At 41.6% G+C, this 20,726-nt stretch overlaps 1 protein-coding gene across 1 annotated transcript in view; it reads right to left on the bottom strand.

The window, feature by feature from the left end:
- Positions 1 to 20,726, bottom strand: part of LOC126456514 (glutamate receptor ionotropic, kainate 2) — a 1,353,954-nt gene that overhangs the window by 1,239,566 nt on the left and 93,662 nt on the right. The gene's annotated exons all lie outside the window — the stretch shown is intronic.

Here is a 20,726-nt window from a genome sequence, read left to right as displayed (position 1 = left end):
TCTGAAACGCGATGATTTTTCTGTTATATAGTTATTGAGAAGCCACATCAGCCACTGTAATTTACGACAAGTTAGATAAGTAATTAAAGATAGTTGAGAGTAACTGTAGACCATTTTGATAGTTTGCTCTTTTGTGAAACTTAATTTAAACCTAGATTATAGATGTGATATGGCATAGGTCACCCTTCGATCCATTGTAGAACTTGGAAACCCATTCAGGGAATATTCGTTCACATTTTTGTTGAACGCAGTTGGTTTTTACCATCCTGTATTAAAACATTTCCTTTTATCAATAGTGCAATTTATAAACGATGTTTTGTGAGCAGAATAAAATTTCCAATGGTAAACTTAACTGCTTTTTCGACGTTATTTTACCAGCTAACTAAAAATAGGAAAGCCTTGAACCCCTTCCACTAAATTTAGTTAGTATTAAGATTCTTTTACAGGGAGTGCAGTGGAGTTGACGCTGAAATCATTAAGTATTTGTTTATATCATCGTTAGTCTCACTGAACTCTTCTGAATTCTACATGTCATGTGTGGTCTGGCGTCTCCTTACCAGCAACAGGTCCCAGGTTCAAACTAGTCAATTCCCTAAAAAACACGCTCAGAGCGTCGTTGCGCGAAAGTGGTAGGGAGACACGATATAGAACAAACAGACACCACGCAGAATGTTAGACACTGGTTTCGTATTCGCATGACACTCGACCAGTGTAAGAGATGACTAAGAAATGAACCGAGGTCTCGACGGATCGCAAGCTTTCTCAAGCCAAACTCCGACACTTGGTGGTAAAAGTTTCTCCTTTTTGAACGAGGTATAACAGCATAACACAATACACTGGCCAACAATCAGTCTTCAAATGCAATACCCGCGTAAAATTTACTTACATAGCTTGTGTACACAGTGTTACTCCTACGCTGGGGCGACTACAGCCGTTACGAAATACATTAAATGTATTCGCAATTGCGAATATGGATAACCATCAGATGTGTAATGGAATGGCGATAGTGGAAATTTGTGCCGGACCGGGACTCTAAGCCCGATTACCCATATGTCGCGAGCGGTCGCCTTGCCATTTGGCTATCCGTGCAGGACTCACGACCAGACACAAACCTCTATATGCCGTCAAGCATGCGTCTACAATCTGTACTCGTACATCTAATACGTATACTCCCGTACAGATGAGATATTTTACGTGAAAGTCGCTTGTCCGATGTCGGCTCATAAATACGGCAGTGCAGTCAGTGTCTGTGTATTCTGAATACGATTGGCCGTGTGTCGTGCACCGATAGCCAAACGGTGTTCCGCTTCGAGAGCAGAGTGGGAAGGTTCTTGTTTATTTCACTTGCCACAGCGTCGCTTGTGTGAAGTTTCCCTCGTTAGTGTTGGTCTGTCTGCCGTGTGAGTCGTACCGCCTCCGCTCCGCCTTACTGTCTGTTTGTGTTCGTGTAGTTGCAGTGGCGTCGGCCGCTCCAATATGACCACCATGGTTTCCACGTGTATTCCACGAAAAGGTACTGTGAGCTTCACTTTTGATAAAACACCGTAACATGTGCAGCCCGGATCTCTAGAAATCCGCGATTGGCTTGTCGATACAATTCACGTGAACTCTGATCAGGTGCACACCGCTTATTTTGATGCACACGAGTACGTGTTTTACGTCGTCAAGATATTGATTAATGTAATTTTTCTGATGATCAGTGTTTTTCTTTGTTATTTATGTTCCCATCTTTGTGCTTCGGTTTGTCCTCTCCTAGTCGTTTTGTTTTGTGTTTTGACTCAGCATCACTCCAGTTCTATTGTAAAATGTGTATAGATGAAGAGAGATATACATGAGTGTAAACAGTCTTTGCAACAAATTGAGATTTTTCTTACTTTGCTATTTCGAGTGTAATCTGGTTTCGTTTTCCTTCTGCCATTAGATTCTATTACAAACTACAAAAATATAGAAAAATCTAATTAATTAAAAAATTAAAAAAATTATTAAAAATCCACATAAAATTAATTGTTGATACATATCATGTGAGCTTGGTTGTGGTTTCTCGGCTACGTTCTCATTTCTTTCTCTTTTCTCTTTTTACTTATTATTCTGTTATCATAATTAATTCGTTCTCTCATTTGCAGCTTACATGATGATTTGACTATGGTCTACTGAAGTGTCATGTTAGTACCAAGTCATTCTTATAATTACAAAAAAGAAAAATAGTGATCCGACCACTCGCGATATGGATGAAATTCGTGTTCGAGTTCCGACGAAGCAAAAATTTTCGTTATCGTTATTCCGTTCTACAGGTGATAGTTGTCCATATTTACAATTGCGTATACATTTAATGTGTTTCTCCAATGTAGGCCCTCTTTAAGCAAGAATGATTCCACATTCGGTTATATACGAGGGTGAGTCAAATGAAAACCTTAAATTTGTAATAACAAATCGAAATTTCGCGCCGTTATCATGTAAGTTGGTAAGCGTGCTACAAACAGCGTGCAGAATCGCCTGTAGGTGGCAGCGTAGTGCAGATGCACACATACCGTCACAGTATCAATATAAAGATGGCCGCCCCACTTGCGACTTGCACCAGGGAAGAACAGCGTTCTGTTATTTGGTTTTTGCGTAGTGAAGGTGTGAAACCTATTGAAATTCATCGACGAATGAATGTTCAGTACGGTGATGCATGTTTGTCGCAGCATCAAGTCTACGAATGGAGTAGTAAGTTCGCAAATGGTGTGACTTCAGTGGAAGATGCTCCTCGTCCACGTAAGGCACAAGCAGTTGTGACTCCACAGAACATTGCAGGAGTTGAAGCGATAGTGAAGGACAACCGCTGAGTGACACTGAATGACATTGCAGCATGTTTACAGATTAGTCTTGGGTCAGCACACCACCCTGTGCATGATGTGCTTCAGTTTCACAGAGTGTCTGCAAGATGGGTGCCACGGCAGCTGACTCCTGAAAAAAGAGGACGACTTGTTGATGATTGTGAAGAACTGAGAACGTGATGGCATCCTTGCAAGAATCGTTGGTGGGGACGAAGCCTGTGTTCACTTCCACCAACCGCTTCCTCATCCACCATTGTCACCAGATCTTGCCCCAAGTGATTTCCATATGTTTGGACCACTACCAATGGGAGGAAAGAAGTTCCGTTCTGATGAAGAGGTACGCCATGCGGTGCATGAGTAGTTGCGCGGACTACCAAAACAATTATTTCTAAAGAAATTTATGCATTTTGTAAGCGCTGGAGGACTTGCATTGAGCGTGGGGGAGATTATGTTGAAAAGTGATACAGCTTTGTACCACTTCTGCACAATAAATAATATTTTTTTAAAAAATTAAGGTTTTCATTTGACTCACCCTCGTACTTTCGTTACCTTATCATGTGCCCGCAACGCCAGCAGCCAGTATTCAACGTCGCGGTGGGATACTGTCATAATATTTCGGACCATCAGTGAACAGACATTACCTGCGCCAAAGCTCTTACACGAGTGTATAGGGCTTAGGTGCAATTATTCCTATTGGTGACTGAGAATGATGTACTTAACAACATTACAACAGAATTTACTTCATTTGCAGACTGATAATTATAGTCATTAGGAGTAGTACTATTTTTAGGTTGCTTAGAACATCCAAGTACATGCCATTTATGCTTATTTCCTCCTATGCATCAGGTCAGCTGCATGGTTGAGTGGATGAAAAACGGCTAGTGTACACTGACAGGCGTAGTTACGACTGCCCACAAAACCTCATGTAAACTCTGTGACGTGTTTGTGGGAAGAATGGTCCGCACAGAGAAAAAACAACCAACCTAATTATGTGGGTACAACTTAAGATACCACATACAAATACAGCAGCAGTTATATCCGGCACACCGTGTATAGAGATGGATTTTTTGACCAAAAATTATGCCACATAGACTTCTGATATGGCTATCAGAATATTTAATTCACTAAACAGGTGATTTATTTACTTGGCTCATATCTTGGCTGTCTTTTCCAGACCGGCTAAGTGGAGAGTAAGTGGAGAAAGTTTTTATTCTCTGTGATACATTTACGTATGTTAGCTTTGTAATCAAACAACGAGCTGCTGATAATAAAAAAATTACCAATGAAATACCTTTTTCTGTGAAGCTAGCTTTGAGTGTGTCAAGCTATTTAACCCTCCTACTACCGAGATTGTTTAGTCACAGAGATTACTACTGTAGTCATATACAACCCGAGTAATTTACAACGGATATATTGGCAGTATTTTAATGAACTAATGTTGAAACAAACATTCCAGGTGCTCAGGGCAGCAGTAATGATTCTGTTTTCATAAATATTCAAGAAATAAAAAGTAATTCAGAGTGGCGTCGTACTGAACCCAGTGGTACTTAGTGCCGGAAACTATGAATAAATTTTAATGTTTTATAAATATTAAAGTGAACAAAATACCATTAGATACAACTGACGTAGAGAGATAAAGTCGTATATTTTCAAAAACAAATATATTCCAACGTGCTAATGCGGTGATACTGTCCCCAGTGGCACTACGGAGGGCATAACAACTGATACAAGAGACCCTGACAATGGGTACAAAATAACTGGGAAACAAAAATTCGTTTGTTGCAGTGCGATTCATATAACAGCTGTTCTAAATTATATCCATCAGCGCATTTCCATTAATGTTACATTCAAGAAACTAACCAACAGTTCACGTTGGGATCATACTGACACCGGTAATAGTCAGTGCGAAGACCATAAATAAATTATAATGTGTTTTAAATATAAAAAGGAATGAAACATTATTGGATACAACTGGCTCTGGGAGAAAGTCATATATTACGAAAATGGTATTTCTGAAAATAAGAATGCAATCTCACGCAAAGCAAAAGTTGCTAAACTGCTTCATATAACTACATCTATAATAACTATGAGATTTCACTTTCTAATTTTTACCAATACACATAACCCAAATATAGTACATTCTGCAGCACACAATGCTTTCCCTGTGTGTTCTGTTGGCTGCTGTACATCCTCAACTGCAAATCTGTATTTAGTATGTGTCCTTATAGCTTGCGTGATTCTCCATTTATCACAAACCACAGAGGTATTTTACTAATACAGTTCATTTACTTATTTTCTGACAGACTGGACTATGATACTCGCATAATTGGCGCAGAGGCATTTTGTGAGGTAACCGTTGCTACATCTCGACAGCTACGGGATGGAATACCACTTCTGGGCAGTGTTACATATGCACTCGAGAATTAATTTTATGGTTGCTTGTTTTTCCGTTAACGTGGAGTCCTCACATGGGGTCGGACGTGAATTCCCGGTCGGAGAAAAACAAGTAGTGTATCGAATTCAACGGTAGCGTGTCGGAAAAATAATGATCACTAATTCGCACATGGGGACTGTCGTCACAGATTGAAACATTCCTGAGAGTTGAGGTCTTATTGGAATCTCGTGACATACCTTTATTACTATGACTCAAAAATACCTTTAGACGAAGTCTATAATAAATTAATAGCGCCATGTCAATGAACTTCAATCAATCGATCAATGAATAACACTAGATATTAAAAAGCCCATCATCGACATGGAGAAGGAAAATTGTCGGCAGATGGAGCAACGTGAGCAGGTGGCTTACAATTTCTACACATTATCGGTGCTAGGGGTAGTACTAGTGTGGCACATCAGTAGTGTGTAAGACTTTCTACTACCGCACTCAATCTTGATAGTGCTTATTTTTTCTCTTGACAAAAGAAAACGGAACATTAACCTCCTTTGTAGACCGAGTTCTTTTGTTATTTTCAATAAAAGTCCGAAAATAATATATTTAGCTCGATGAATTGTACACGGTTTTCTACTGGAAGTCGTTTAAGAAAACGGTGCGCAGGCGACTGTGTGTGACGTATTCGGCCATTAGATTATGAGTTACAGTTTGGAAGCGGAACTGTCGGAACAAAACGGCGGTGGAATGGAAAGAAATTCCATGGTCGGCCGCTTCCTTGGCGTGGAAAGCCATTAAGCAAGCGGTGTTCACTACATCTCGTATGGAAATCGGGCCAGCCTTCCTATCTTGGACTTGTTTTTTCGGCTTTATCACCGGCAGTATATCTCGGGCTGGCACAGCCATTGGGCACTAGATGAGTGTAATTATGCCGTAACTCAGGGCTGAAATATCACTGCGGCCAGGAAACTGAATTGCACTTCAGTGCACATGCAGAACACATCTCTAGAGTCACTCCAGTATTTGGGTTCGCTTCTAGCATCACGCGTAACCGCCAACGATTTGCGAGCAAAATATCTGTTCTCGTTCTGTTAAAAAGTCTGTCTGATATGTATCTACTTTCACGTAGCACCATGTTCATTTTTTCTTGCAGCAGACCCCTGTCTTAAAGATACAGATTCACGCACCTCGTTATTACAAAAGATGAGTCGCATAAGACGTAGCACGATATTTATTTTGAGAGCGCTTCAGAGCATTGGAATACAATGCCTGAGAAAAAGAGGGGAGCACCCAGAAATCATGGTCAGGTGAAAATAGAAGTAAAAAACTTCAGATAGCCAAGTAGTTTGCTACATTTATTTATCAAGATAAGTTTCCACCTTAGTTTGCTAAAACCGATAATCTAAGTAAATGCTGTAAAATAGCCATCCTGGCAATCTGAGGTTTCTTTGAGTTTTGTTTCCATATTAATACAGATCGCCTCCCATATATGAAGAACGTCAAGTATCTATAAGATCTGCTGTCAGTGTAATTTTATACTTGTACACACAGACGACCACCAGAATAGATTAGTGTTGTTCGTATTTACTGTTGTTACCAGGTATGATGGGGTATATCAGAGGCGTGAACGGCGTCGGATACTGAGTGATCACTGTGAAGGACAAGGACATTGCGTGTTCCAGTACGAGACAGCGTTATTGGCACTGACAGTTTCAAAGGGGCCATTGCGGGTCTCCGTTTGGTTGGCTGACGAAGTCGTGCAGTATCCAGATTTGTGGAGCATTCGGATGTGGCAATAGTCTCATGTTGGACTGATTTTGGGCGCGAGGGCAGGGATATTCATCGTCAAGTTTCCAGTGGACCAAGTCTGACAATCGCAAGAGGGAATCGCTTTATAGTGGATCAAGAACAATACAGCATCTTCATATTTGCCGAGAACAAGCGGTTCACTCCCTGGATTGTGTCATCCCACATCAATGATTAGAGACTAGGACCAGCTGGACAAGAGGACTACTGTACCATGTCTAGGCTGCCATTTACACCGCAACACAAACGGCTGTATTTGAGGTTTTGCCATGTCCAGAAAGCGTGGAATGCTAATGAATGGCGTCGTATTGTGTTCAGCGATCCATCTTGGTTCTGCACTATCCCATATCACTACTATTGGCGAGTATGGCGGCGTACTCATGAGCTCCTGGGGAGCCACCATTTATGACCTCAGATCACTTGTGATTGTGACTGAAGAAAATCTGAAGGCCCTACAATACGTTGCGGACATCTTGGATCTGTAGTGCATCGACCATATTTGACCAAAAAATACGCCACAGTGGAAATGAGTTTCGACAGGTGGGCGAGAGTGTTATGCATTCCAAAGGAAAACACGGCTGACAGGAGTTGTGAAGCAGAGCCAGCTGGACCCGGTATGGCAACAGCCAGTGCTGCAATACGCTAATGGAAGGACAGGAGCCTTTCCTCCGTTGCCATCACATAAGTGTTTACAATACGTGTCGTAAGCCCTAAACGAACTTTTTTTGAAACATGTAAGGAGTCAGCCATCGTGAACCAAATCATTCTCTTCTCAGCAGCGCTGCCTCACACCATGAGACTATGACACCTGCAACGACATCCCAGAATGCAGAATGGGGTCTGCTGTATGACCACTGGCCGACCGGAGTGGCGGTGCGGTTCTAGGCGCTACAGTCTGGAGCCGAGCAATCGCTCCGGTCGCTGGTTCGAATCCTGCCTCGGGCATGGATGTGTGTGACGTCCTTTGGTTAGTAAGGTTTAATTAGTTCTAAGTTCTAGGTGACTGATGACCTCAGAAGTTAAGTCGCATAGTGCTCAGAGCATTTGAACCATTTGTTTGACCACGAGACGAGGCAACCTGTCCTGAATTTCAGAGGGGCCACCCGCTCACCGGAGGAAGTACTCGGCCATCGTCAGCTAAGTTGCCGCGCTGTTGTCACGGTCGCTGCCAGAGACGTATTGACAGTGGCATTCAAGTGACGCCACTCTCGACCCAGCTCTTTACACTGTCAGCAATGGTGGACATTTATTGTTCCCCATGACAGACAACTGGAAGTCTCTACCATATTGCTCCTGATGTACACTATTGGCCATTAAAATTGCTACACCACGAAGATGACGTGCTACAGACGCGAAATTTAACCGACAGGAAGAAGATGCTGTGATATGCCAATGACTAGCCTTTCAGAGCATTCACACAAAGCTGGCGCCGGTGGCGACACCTACAATGTGCTGACATGAGGAAAGTTTCCAACCGATTTCTCATACACAAACAGCAGTTGACCTGCGTTGCCTGGTGAAACGTTGTTGTGATGCCTCATGTAAGGAGGAGAAATGCGTGCCATCACGTTTCCGACTTTGATAAAGGACGGATTGTAGCCTATTGCGATTGCGGTTTATCGTATCGCAACATTGCTGCTCGCGTTAGTCGAGATCCAATGACTGTTAGCAGAATATGGAACCGGTGGGTTCAGGAGGGTATCACGGAACGCCGTGCTGGATCCCAACGGCCTTGTATCACTAGCAGTCGAGATGACAGGCATCTTCTCCGCATGGCTGTAACGGATCGTGCAGCCACATCGGATCCCTGAGTCAACAGATGGGGACGTTTGCAAGACAACAACCATCTGCACGAACAGTTCGACGACGTTTGCAGCCGCATGGACAATCAGTTCGCATACCATGGCTGCGGTTACCCTTGACACTGCATCACAGACAGGAGCGCCTGCGATGGTGTACTCGACGACGAACCTTGGTGCACGAATGGCAAAACATCATTTTTTTCGGGTGAATCCAGGTTCTGTTTACGGCATCATGATGGCCGCATCCGTGTTTGGCGACATCGCGGTGAACGCACATTGGAGGCGTATCAACCGGCGTGATGGTATGGGGTGCCATTGGTTACACGTCTCGGTCATCTCTTGTTCGCATTGACGGCACTTTGAACAGTGGACGTTACATTCCAGATGTGTTACGATCCGTGGCTCTTCCCTTCATTCGATCCCTGCGAAACCCTACATTTCAGCACTATAGTGCACCACCGCATGTTGCAGGTCCTGTACGGGCCTTTCTGGATGCAGAAAATGTTCGACTGGTGCCCTGGCCAGCACATTCTCCAGATCTCTTACCAACTGAACACGTCTGGTCAATGGTCGCCGAGCAAATGGCTCGTCAGAATACGCCAGTCACTACGCTTGATGAACTGTGGTATTCTGTTGAAGCTGCATGGGCATCTGTACATGTACACACCATCCAAGCTCTGTTTGACTCAATGCCAATGAGTATCAAGGCCGTTATTACGGCCAGAGGTGGTTATTCTGGGTACTGATTTCTCAGGATCTATGCACCCAAATTGCGTGAAAATGTAATCACATGTCAGTTCTAGTACAATATATTTGTCCAATCATCTTCATTTCTTCTTGGTGTAGCAATTTTAATGGCCAGTAGTGTACTATGGCTGAGAGCCAGAATAAAGAAGTTCACTGAACAAATCTACATTCCACTCTCCACTGGTGACAACATAATGGTCACTTGACACGCTCTTATGTGCTACCTCTCTGCAACGATATTGTGGTATCATTTTCCAACAGAATAACGCTTGTCCATCCGTGGCACATATATCTAGCAACTGTCTGCGTGATGTGGATGTACTCCAAGTCAGAAACATCCGCAGACAGGTCCAAGATAAGACAGATGTGGGACCAGGTCAGACGTGAACTTCGTCCCAGTACCAGTATCAAGGATATCAAGAACCAGTTACAGCAGTTGTAGGCCAGCTTGCCTCAGGAGAGTGTACAATGTCTTTTCGAAACCATTCCAAACTGAATCAGTGCGGGTGTCAGGGCAGGACTGGGTCCAGCTTCACACTGATAAGTGGGTTCATACTGTCAAATTCTTACTCAGTTTCATTCTAGCTCGTAATCATAGAAATTTTATGATACTACCTCTAAAGCCTTGAAGTTTCATTTCGCTGTCTGCTGCTCTTCTGCCAATGACAGTACGCAGTTGAGCAAGAACCTACAAAATGTTGTAGCAGACAATATTTGGAAAAGCTTTATATTATGTTAATTGAACGTTATGCTTTTTAACGGCATTCGGAATCTCTTGGAACGATGAGTGTAGTGCTAAAGCACTTGTAAAGCTGACGTCGTAACACATGCCGCAAATATCAGTAAAATTGTGTAGGAAATGTGATCGAATTATCATAACGGAAAGTTCTGTAGCGTTTCGGCTACTGTTGCTAACGGATTTCCTAATCGTCTTGAGCTACGAAAATTTCTGAGAAATGTGCTAAAGAGGCAGACCTACCCGGAAACAGCTGTTGCAGTCTAAACACTACGAAACGGTGCTCTCATGTAACTATAGAGACTGGCATGGGAGTTCCGTTTCGCGAGATTACACCACACTAAAGGACTAAGCCGCTAGATTTCTCAATTTCTGTCAAGATACGATTGTGGAAAGTTTCAACGGTAACGTTCACAAGCACTGTATCACCATACACGTTAGCTTTAAAATTCCAATAGAATTAATATCTCGGTTGATACTATATAAAGACTATGAAGCGTAAAAAAATGCATCCCCATCTGGATTCTACCATCTTCCGAAATTCTTATTCCCATATCTAGAATCATTCAGGAAATGAAGGTAGTGGTATATATAGCGTAACTCACTGTCTATAGACTATAAAGAACGTTTCAAAGACAAAACTCACAAATGGCTGTGGCAGACAAGTGAAACAACGTAAGTCAAGCTACAATAGTAATAATAATAACAGCGACAATTATTATTTTTAGAGTTAAGACACTATCCTGGCATTGTCCTGGATTGATTTGAGAATATAAAATATTCAAATGAGGTGAATTTGTTACTTAAAAATCATTAATTATATTTAAGTGCAGAATTCTTTCCAAGTTTTCATTTCATCTAAGTGATTTACTGTGATTCGTATCATTGTCACGGTTTACACAATTTATCATGTTAGAACTGTTATTACCCACTCTTCAACTCATATAAGAGAAAGACAACCAGCGTAAAACAATTAATGAAATATCGCTGTAGCGAACTTAAGGACTGAGGAGCGAGTCTCCAACTTGCCTTTGTAAGCGGGTCTATTCTTCTATTTTATTTGTCACTAAAAGCCCTCAGTCAGTGAGGAGATCTATGACTCCTCAGGATATTTTCAGTATGACATAGGCTATCTGATGGAAGACCAGAAGGACCTTTCCGCAAAAGACCCCTTTCGCAACTGTGAAGATAGCTTTGAGAGTCGCTGTGTGTCAGGGATATCAGTAGAGATGAGCCATTGCTGTGCTAGGTAGTAAGAGGTAAAAGAATAATTACAGAACCATGGAGGTCTTTTTCTCAATTCCTTTGGATATAGCTGGAATTGGTCATCCATTGTCTGATATTACCAATAGGTTCTGTAATCTGGGTGTGCAGCTTTACTTTATATGTGACTGGAAGGGTGGAACCTTAAAAGTACGTCAAAATATGTGATATCGAGGGAAAGCAAAATAAATACTTTTATTGAGTGGCCACGTGAGGAGCCGAGGGCGCAAGCAACCTGGTGGCAGAAGGAACGGATGAAATGTCTCTCATGCTATCTGACCTGATCATACCAAAGTGTGAGCTGTATGAAGAATAAGATGCAGTGTTACCTTATGCTCCAGTTTACGACTTACAAGACTCAAGACATGAGACGTTTACAGCCGGATGACGACAGAACTCTGAGACTGCTGTCAGCCTGCTAGGGTTTTCGCTAGCACTGAAGTTACCTGTAAAGCAATAACTCCATTGATATCACACCAACTAGAATTTCATCGAAAGCAAACTGAAACGGCTAGAAATATTTCGCATGCTTTTGTGAAAGAACTTAATTAATTCAATTCTAAAACATGAATGTTCTTTGTGACGTTTCTAATTTCCATTAAATTACATTAGACAGAGCGTTATGGCCACCTACCTAATAGCTGGTTGTCTCTGTTTGGCACGGATAACAGCGGCAACGCCTATTGCTGTGGAAGCAATGAGATCTTGGTAGGTCGCTGGTCGCTGGAGGGAGTTTGCACCACATCTATACACAAAGGTCACCTAATTCCCACGAATTACAGGGAGGGAGGGGGGGGGGCGGTCGATGAGCTCTGGCACCACATTCAGTCACATCCCAGATGCGTTCGACAGGGTTCATATCTGTCGAGTTGGGCCACTGTGTTCCTTGAACTATTTCATCACACTTCTGGCCTTGTGACATGGCGCATCATCTTGTTGAAAGTGCCATTCTCACTTGGAAGCTTCATCGTCATGGAGGGGTGTACGTCGTCTGCAACCAGTGTACGACACACCTTGGTCGTCATGGCCCCTTGCAGGAGCTGCACTAGACCCATTGATGCCCTTGTGAATGCTCCCCAGAGCTTAATGGATGGGCCACCAGCTTCTATGAGCCCTGCAGTACAGCTGTCAAGGAGCCGTTCCTCTGGAAAATGACGTATTCGCGTCCTCCCATCGACATGATGAACAAGGTATTAGGGTTCATCAGACCATGGAACGCTCTGGCATTGCTCCAACGACCATTACGGTTGGTCACATGCCCATTTCCGTCATGATATTAACATTGTCACATGCATGGGTCGTCGGCTGCGGAGCCCCATCGTTACGAGTGTTAGGTGCAATGCGTGTACTCTGTCCAGCACTAATGTCTGATGTTAGTTCCAACCACAGTTCGACGCCTGTCCTGTTTCATCAGTGTGCCCAAACCCACGACCTCTGGACGTGATTTCGCCTTGGTTTCGCCATGAATATCTTACCCATGAGGACGCCATCATCACTTAACAATACAGTAAAGCTCCATGCCCTCGGGAAAAATTACAGCTGTAGTTCCCCTTGCTTTCAGCCATTCGCAGCACCAGCCCAGCAATTTCGTTTTGGTTAATGTTACAAGGCCAGATCAGTCAATCATCGAGACTGTTGCCCCTGCAACTACTGAAAAGCCTGCTGCCCGTCTTCAAGAACCACTCGTTTGTCTGGCCTCTCAACAGATAACCCTCCATTCTGGTTGCACCTACGGTACAGCTGTCTGTATCGCTGAGGCAAGGAAGCCTCCCCACCAACGACAAGGTCCCTGGTTCATGGGGGGGGGGGGGGTTATTATTATTATTTCTTTCTTGTCGCAGACGTTATGTCTGGTTAAAAATGGAAGGTGACGCGGACCTTGATCAAGCGTGACTTCCTTTTAACTGCACGGTATATGTTACATTGCATTTAGGAACTTTCGGGTAATTGAACAAGTGTCAATAATTACAGATTTCTGTAGTTGTATGTATAAGTTTGGATGTAGCTGTATTGCATTGATGTACTGGTGAATATTGTGTGGTATGACTCCTGTAGTTGATAGTATAATTGGTATAATGTCAACTTTATCCTGATGCCACATGTCCTGACTTCCTCAGCCGGTTGGATGTATTTTTCAATTTTTTCTCCTGTTTTCTTTTGTATATTTGTTGTATTGGGTATGGATATTTCGATTAGTTGTGTTAATTTCTTCTTTTTATTGGTGAGTATGATGTCAGGTTTGTTTTGTGGTGTTGTTTTATCTGTTATAATGGTTCTGTTCCAGTATAATTTGTATTCATCGTTCTCCAGTACATTTTGTGGTGCATACTTATATGTGGGAACATGTTTTATAAGTTTATGTTGTAAGGCAAGCTGTTGATGTATTCTGGGGTATTCTGTATTTGCTAGTATTGTACATCCACTTGTGATGTGATCTATTGTTTCTATTTGTTGTTTGCAAAGTCTGCATTTATCTGTTGTGGTACTGGGATCTTTAATAATATGCTTGCTTTAATGTCTGGTGTTTATTGTTTGATCCTGTATTGCCATCATGAATCCTTCCGTCTCACTGTATATATTGCCTTTTCTTAGCCATGTGTTGGATGCGTCTTGATCGATGTGTGGCTGTGTTAGATGATACGGGTGCTTGCCATGCAGTGTTTTCTTTTTCCAATTTACTTTCTTCGTATCAGTTGATGTTATGAGATCTAAAGGGTTGTAGAAGTGGTTACGAAATTGCAGTGGTGTAGCCAATGTATTTATATGAGTGATTGCTTTGTGTATTTTGCTAGTTTCTGCTCGTTCTATAAAGAATTTTCTTAAATTGTCTACCTGTCCATAATGTAGGTTTCTTATGTCCTCCTTCCTTTCTGCTTAATGTGAATCTTTCAGTTGCTGAATGTATGTGACATTTGTGGCATTGTGAGCGTGTAAGTGTATTGAGTGCTTCTAGGTCTGTGTTACTCCATTTCACTACTCCAAATGAGTAGGTCAATATTGGTGTAGCATAAGTATTTATAGCTTTTGTCTTGTTTCTTGCTGTCATTTCTGTTTTCAGTATTTTTGTTAGTCTTTGTCTATATTTTTCTTTTAGTTCTTCTTTAATATTTGTATTGTCTATTCCTATTTTTTGTCTGTATCCTAGATATTTATAGGCATCTGTTTTTTCCATCGCTTCTATGCAGTCGCTGTGGTTATCCAATACGTAATCTTCTTGTTTAGTGTGTTTTCCCTTGACTATGCTATTTTTCTTACATTTGTCTGTTCCAAAAGCCATATTTATATCATTGCTGAATACTTCTGTTATCTTTAGTAATTGGTTGAGTTGTTGATTTGTTGCTGCCAGTAGTTTTAGATCATCCACGTATAGCAGATGTGTGATTTTGTGTGGGTAGGTTCCAGTAATATTGTATCCATAATTTGTATTATTTAGCATGTTGGATAGTGGGTTCAGAGCAAGGCAGAACCAGAAAGTACTTAATGAGTCTCCTTGGTATATTCCACGCTTAATCTGTATTGGCTGTGATGTGATATTATTTGAATTTGTTTGGATATTAAGTGTGGTTTTCCAATTTTTCATTACTATGTTTAGGAACTGTATCAATTTAGGATCTACTTTGTATATTTCCAATATTTGTAGTAACCATGAGTGGGGTACGCTATCAAAAGCTTTTTGGTAATCAATGTATGCATAGTGTAACGACCTTTGTTTAGTTTTAGCTTGATGTGTCACCTATGCATCTATTATCAGTTGCTCTTTACATCCTCGTGCTCCTTTGCAACAGCCTTTTTGTTCTTCATTTATAATTTTGTTCTGTGTTGTATGTGTCATTAATTTCTGTGTAATTACTGAAGTTAATATTTTGTATATTGTTGGTAGGCATGTTATGGGGTGATATTTAGCTGGGTTTGCTGTGTCTGCTTGATCTTTAGGTTTCAGATAAGTTATTCCATGTGTAAGTGTATCAGGGAATGTGTATGGGTCTGCAATGAAACTGTTAAGTAATTTAGTTAGATGTAAATGTGTTGAGGTGAATTTCTTTAGCCAGAAATTTACTATTTTATCTTTTCCAGGGGATTTCCAATTGTGAGTAGAATTAATTGCTCGGGTGACTTGATGTTGCAAAATTATCACTTCAGGCATTTGTGGTATCATCTTGTACGTATCTGTTTCTGCTTGTATCCACCGTGCATGCCTGTTATGTTGTACCGCGTTTGACCATATGTTGCTCCAGAAGTGTTCCATGTCTGTTATGTTTGGTGGATTGTCTATTTTAATGTGTGTGTTATCTATTGTCTGCTAAAATTTCTTTTGGTTTGTGTTGAATGTTTGGTTTTGTTTCCTTCTATTTTCACTTTTTTTGTATCTTCTAAGTCGTTTGGCCAATGCTTGTAATTTCTGCTTCTTTTCATCTAATTGCTCTATAACTTCTTGTTGTGAGATTTTACCTAACCTTTTTCGGTTTTTTTTCTGACATTTCATTTCTTATAAATTGTGTTAGCTGTCCGATGTCTTTTCTCAGTTTCTCTATTCTGATCTGTAGCCTGTGTTGCCATGCTGGTTTTGTGGGTTTCTTCTGTGTGTTGGTTGGTTCTGATCTCTGCCTAGTGTGTATATTTAGTGTAGTGAGTGCTCCTATATAAACCAGTAGTTGTAACTCTTCCATAGTTGTGTTTTCATTTATTTTGTTGTGTATGATTGTGTTGATAGGTTTTATTGTTGTTTCGACTTGTGGGTTATTTGGCGGTCTATGCAAGAATGGTCTAATGTCTGTATTTGTGTCTTTGTATTCTATACATGTCAGCTGAGATTTTTCTTCTGTATCTAACATGTATGTCACATCGTGTTCTATTTGTGCTTGTTCTGGTGGCTGTCTTAAGATTTCGTTTTCCTCTGACTGTTTAATTGATGCATGTTGTTCTTTGTTTGTTTGCTCTGGGATGTTTGAGTCCATTACTGTATTTTCTTCTTCTTCTGATTGCACATTATTTTGTTCAAGTATTTGTTGTACTTGTTGTTTGATGTTTTCTAATTCTGACTGGGGTATCCTGTTATTTTTGATTATTACACGGATCTGATCAGCTAGTCGTTGTTCTGTTAAAAATTTTAATTCTGGGTATCTGGTAATAAATGTTGTGTATACTTGTGATCTGTATCCAGTTGTGTTGGTTCCTAGGTTTGTTGCTTGGTAATAACAGAACATGAGATGTCGATTATCTTCATCTGACCATCTCATCCTCTGTCTTTGTTTTCCTTCTAGGGTGGTTGCAGGAAGCATATCCTGCAAAACACCTCTATTTGGATTTGAATCATTTTCCAGTTGGCTAGCAGTGTCGTTACCATTGTGGGCGGGCATAGTGTTCAAGCGTCGTCCCCGACCATGACGGCGCTTGTCCGAGGCTTCTTTAGTTCTGTCCTGAACCAACTAGAAAGAAAACAAAGACAGAGGATGAGATGGTCAGATGAAGTTAATCGACACCTCATGTTCTGTTATTACCAAGCAACAAACCTAGGAACCAACACAACTGGATACGGATCACAAGTATACACAACATTTATTACCAGATACCCAGAGTTAAAATTTTGTTATTATTATTATTATTATTATTATTATCACTGAATCTCTGAAAGCTGCCATCATGGAGTAGTGCTGGTTTAATGGTAGCCGATGGCAACTGGAACATGTTTGTACTTGGAGTAGCCTCCAGTTTCCTCTGTACTACATGTTATGGGGCGGCTCCAACGCCTCAGTTGTCTTTGTATCCTGCCACCATGGACTTTGTATGCTGACCAAATCATATATGCTCCAAGTGCTCAAAGATGCGTATGTTGATGGAAAGCCCCGTTTCATCGACACATGCCAGTCCACAATCCAAGTCTGTGAACCTCTGGCACGCAAATACTATCCACAGCGCACAGCGTCTTTAGTAATATCAATGACTTTTCTCGTTGTGTTGTTGTTATAGAGGACGATCCTGATTGCCTCTCGGCGTCAACTCTTTCCTATGATATCAGTAATACCTCATACGTTTCGTGGACGATTTTCATTGGTCCTGCCATCTTCAAAAAACTTTTATGTAATGTTTTATTTGGTCTCATGGTGTTTGCCCCCTTCTCAAAATATATTCGAGGTAGCACTGTGTTGTTTCTTCTTGTGTTGTTTCTTCTTGTGCTGTATTGATTTCTTGGGAGTGTTTGTTTAGCGATTCATTACGAATCTTTGTTTAGTTATTTTTGTTAAAAAAATACTGGATATGTTATTACATTTACTTTGATGGACATCCAATTATTTCTTAGTTTCTTCTAGGCAGTTATGGTCGGCATTCTCTTGGTGAGCTTTTGCTGTCAATTCTGGTAACGTGGGCACTGAATGTTCAAGTACTATTACCGTATAGAATTCTGCTGGTAACCACCTCGTGCAGCATATCGCGCTAGTAGCGATACGAAAATGCGCGCCTGATCGTTGTCAATCCGTGCGACAGTTTAACGACCACGGCTGCTGCACTGGCCAAATTGAATACAGTTTTAGTCGGTTCTCCCCGCTCGTTTATGCAAATGTTGGGCTGGCCTCCGCTTTTCGCAGAAGGAAATACGTCTGCAAACTGTTAAAATACTGCCACGAACGTCATTATATATAATGACAAGGGTGCTTGATTATTATAATTTTTCGAGGCCGCTACAGAGCCACATTAACATCGGTAGTGGGCTGTTTATGTAGTTTTATGCAGTCTTAGAATTTTTGTCGATGTATTTAAGATGTTATTTTCATTCCGTTAGTACATCCTCGTAGTGATACGGATGAGACAGCGTGCCGCCTCTGTATCACTGCAAGGAAGTGACGTAAAGATGCTCCAAAAAACCTATACAAATTCTTTGGGGGCACAACCGTAAATTATGGTCGCTGACGAAGGGACTTGTAGCTAGATACCAGCCTGGCAAAAAAATAAGCAAACAAGCAACTAGGTGTGTTGAAAAAGCATCGTATTTTATTTTTTATTGATGAAACCAGCACTGGTATCGGGGCGTGCTCGAACTCTTTGTTTGTAGGCATGCACAGTGCTCTTGCATGATTTTTTTTCACGACTGTGGAAGCAAAAAGTCGCTGGCTAGCCGTTGACAAGTGAATACGTGTAAGTGGTAGTCGTTGAACTATGTGTTGTGGGCAAAGAGACGGAAAAGTGGTTCAACTGTATTGCATCAAATTTTATTGTAAGCTTGGTGATTCTCCAGTTGGAACGAAACACAAGACTCGAAAGTGTATGGGGATGAAGCAATACGTATCACACAAATAAAGAAGTGGTACCACCGCTTCATAGATAGCCGCTCATCAGTGAAGAGTGAAGCACGTTCAGGTAGGTCCTAAAAATCCGCAAATGTGGTTGTTATCGCTCACGTAAGGACCCTGATGATGTGGGGTAGACGAACCACTATCAGAGAACTGTCAGATGAGGTTAAAATTAGTACTGGTCCCTTCATTCCATTTTAACGGGTTATATATATAAGAGGATCTCAGCAAAATTTGTGCCGAAGTAGGTGACAACTGCGAAGAAGCTACTTCATTCGGAGATCGCACAGGACATACCGGATACTGTGAACAATAATTCCAGCTTCCTTAAGACAGTGATCATTGGGGATGAGTCCTGTGTTTAAGGGTGCGTCCTAGAAACAAAGTTCCGTTCATCGCAATAGAAGCAATCAGTGGCCCCCAAATTGGAAAGGGCGAGGCAGTTCCGCAGCAATATCAAAGTCACGTTGACCGTCCTTTTCGAATCCAAAGGCAGGGACCATCACGAGTACGCCACAGAAGGTACTAATGTCAATAAGGAGTACTAGCGAGCGGTTTTTCATTGCCTTCGTGAAGTAGTGAGGCGCAAACGGCCCCTATTTGCGGGAGGCGAGTAGGTGGCACCTTCACCACGATAACACACCCTTTCATCGTTCTCAGTTACTTCAGAGTTATTTGGCCAACACAAGACGGATGTGATTCGTCAGCCTCTAATCTCTCTGATCGAGCGCCGAGTGAACTGCAGCTTTTCCCTAAATTGAGAAAGACTCTGAAAGGGACCAGGTTTCAGAACAGGGAACATATTACGTAGAATTCGATGGAGCAGCTGCGCATCGTATCAAAAGAAGCGGGGAGAGGTGTGTAGAAGCTGAAATGGGCTACTCTGGAGGTGATTAGTGTCAAACAATTGTACCTGAATCAAGATCGGCTGTCGTAAATTCGACAACTTTTTGAACAACCGCCGTACACATAAATGTCATTCCTAAACTTCATGAAGGCTGCAGGACACAGAGAATACAAAAAGTTGAAATCCGATCAGATACAGAACAAAGATTAAACAACTCATAGACAGGTTACACACACGACATCCTCCCATCACTGAAGACTGGAAGGGGATTCAGCTGTAATGCTGAATAAAAATAGATTTACCAGAACTTGAGAGCAGCGATCCCATACTAGACGGTTTAAAAGCTAACGAAAGCAATGAAATAAAAAAGAATTTGATTAGCCTCCTCTCCAAAGTCACTTTTTATACGTGGGACCTATAAACTTTCGTACCTGTGTTTCAATTACTGAGGCGATAATGCGAGCTGTAATGTGCAGATACCACGTCACATTACCATATTTCAGAGTCGGGAACTCGTACTACAAGATATTACATTATTCATCTTCATATTTATTAGTATTTTCATTTTCAGGAATTTACTACCGGACAGAAATCTGGAAACAAGAAAGTGTGCAAGACAACACGTGAATGAGAGCCCAAGATTCTTACAGCCTTCCCTCTTTTCTGCTCAAGAGTCTCGAAAGCCACTACCACTACGTAAATTTCAGAACCAATGTACATTCCTTGTCCTTGGTTTTTACGAAGATGCTAGGTTCTTCATTTGTCAAGGCGGTAAAAAACTCTGAAATGGCCTCCCAGCATCCGACTGTGGAGTGTGCTCTGCTGTTCTCGCTCGTGGCTGTATTTTATGGGCACACTAGGGAAGAAAGCCAGACACGGAGCTTCGCATTTTCGTTTGCCCGTTTTCTTGCTGAGCACCGGTTGGTTTTTCGGCGAATGGTAGATGGTCAAAGGAAGACGAAGTTTCTGTCTGTCGTGCGCATTTACTTCTGCCCTGTTAACGCTTAAGGTAAAATATTAGAAAAAAAGACTTC

This window comes from Schistocerca serialis, chromosome 1 (genome assembly GCF_023864345.2).
Source record: "Schistocerca serialis cubense isolate TAMUIC-IGC-003099 chromosome 1, iqSchSeri2.2, whole genome shotgun sequence".
NCBI classification, from domain to species: domain Eukaryota; kingdom Metazoa; phylum Arthropoda; class Insecta; order Orthoptera; family Acrididae; genus Schistocerca; species Schistocerca serialis.
The sequence above is the reverse complement of the archived record's forward strand: the minus strand, read 5'-3'. Positions and strand labels throughout refer to the sequence as shown.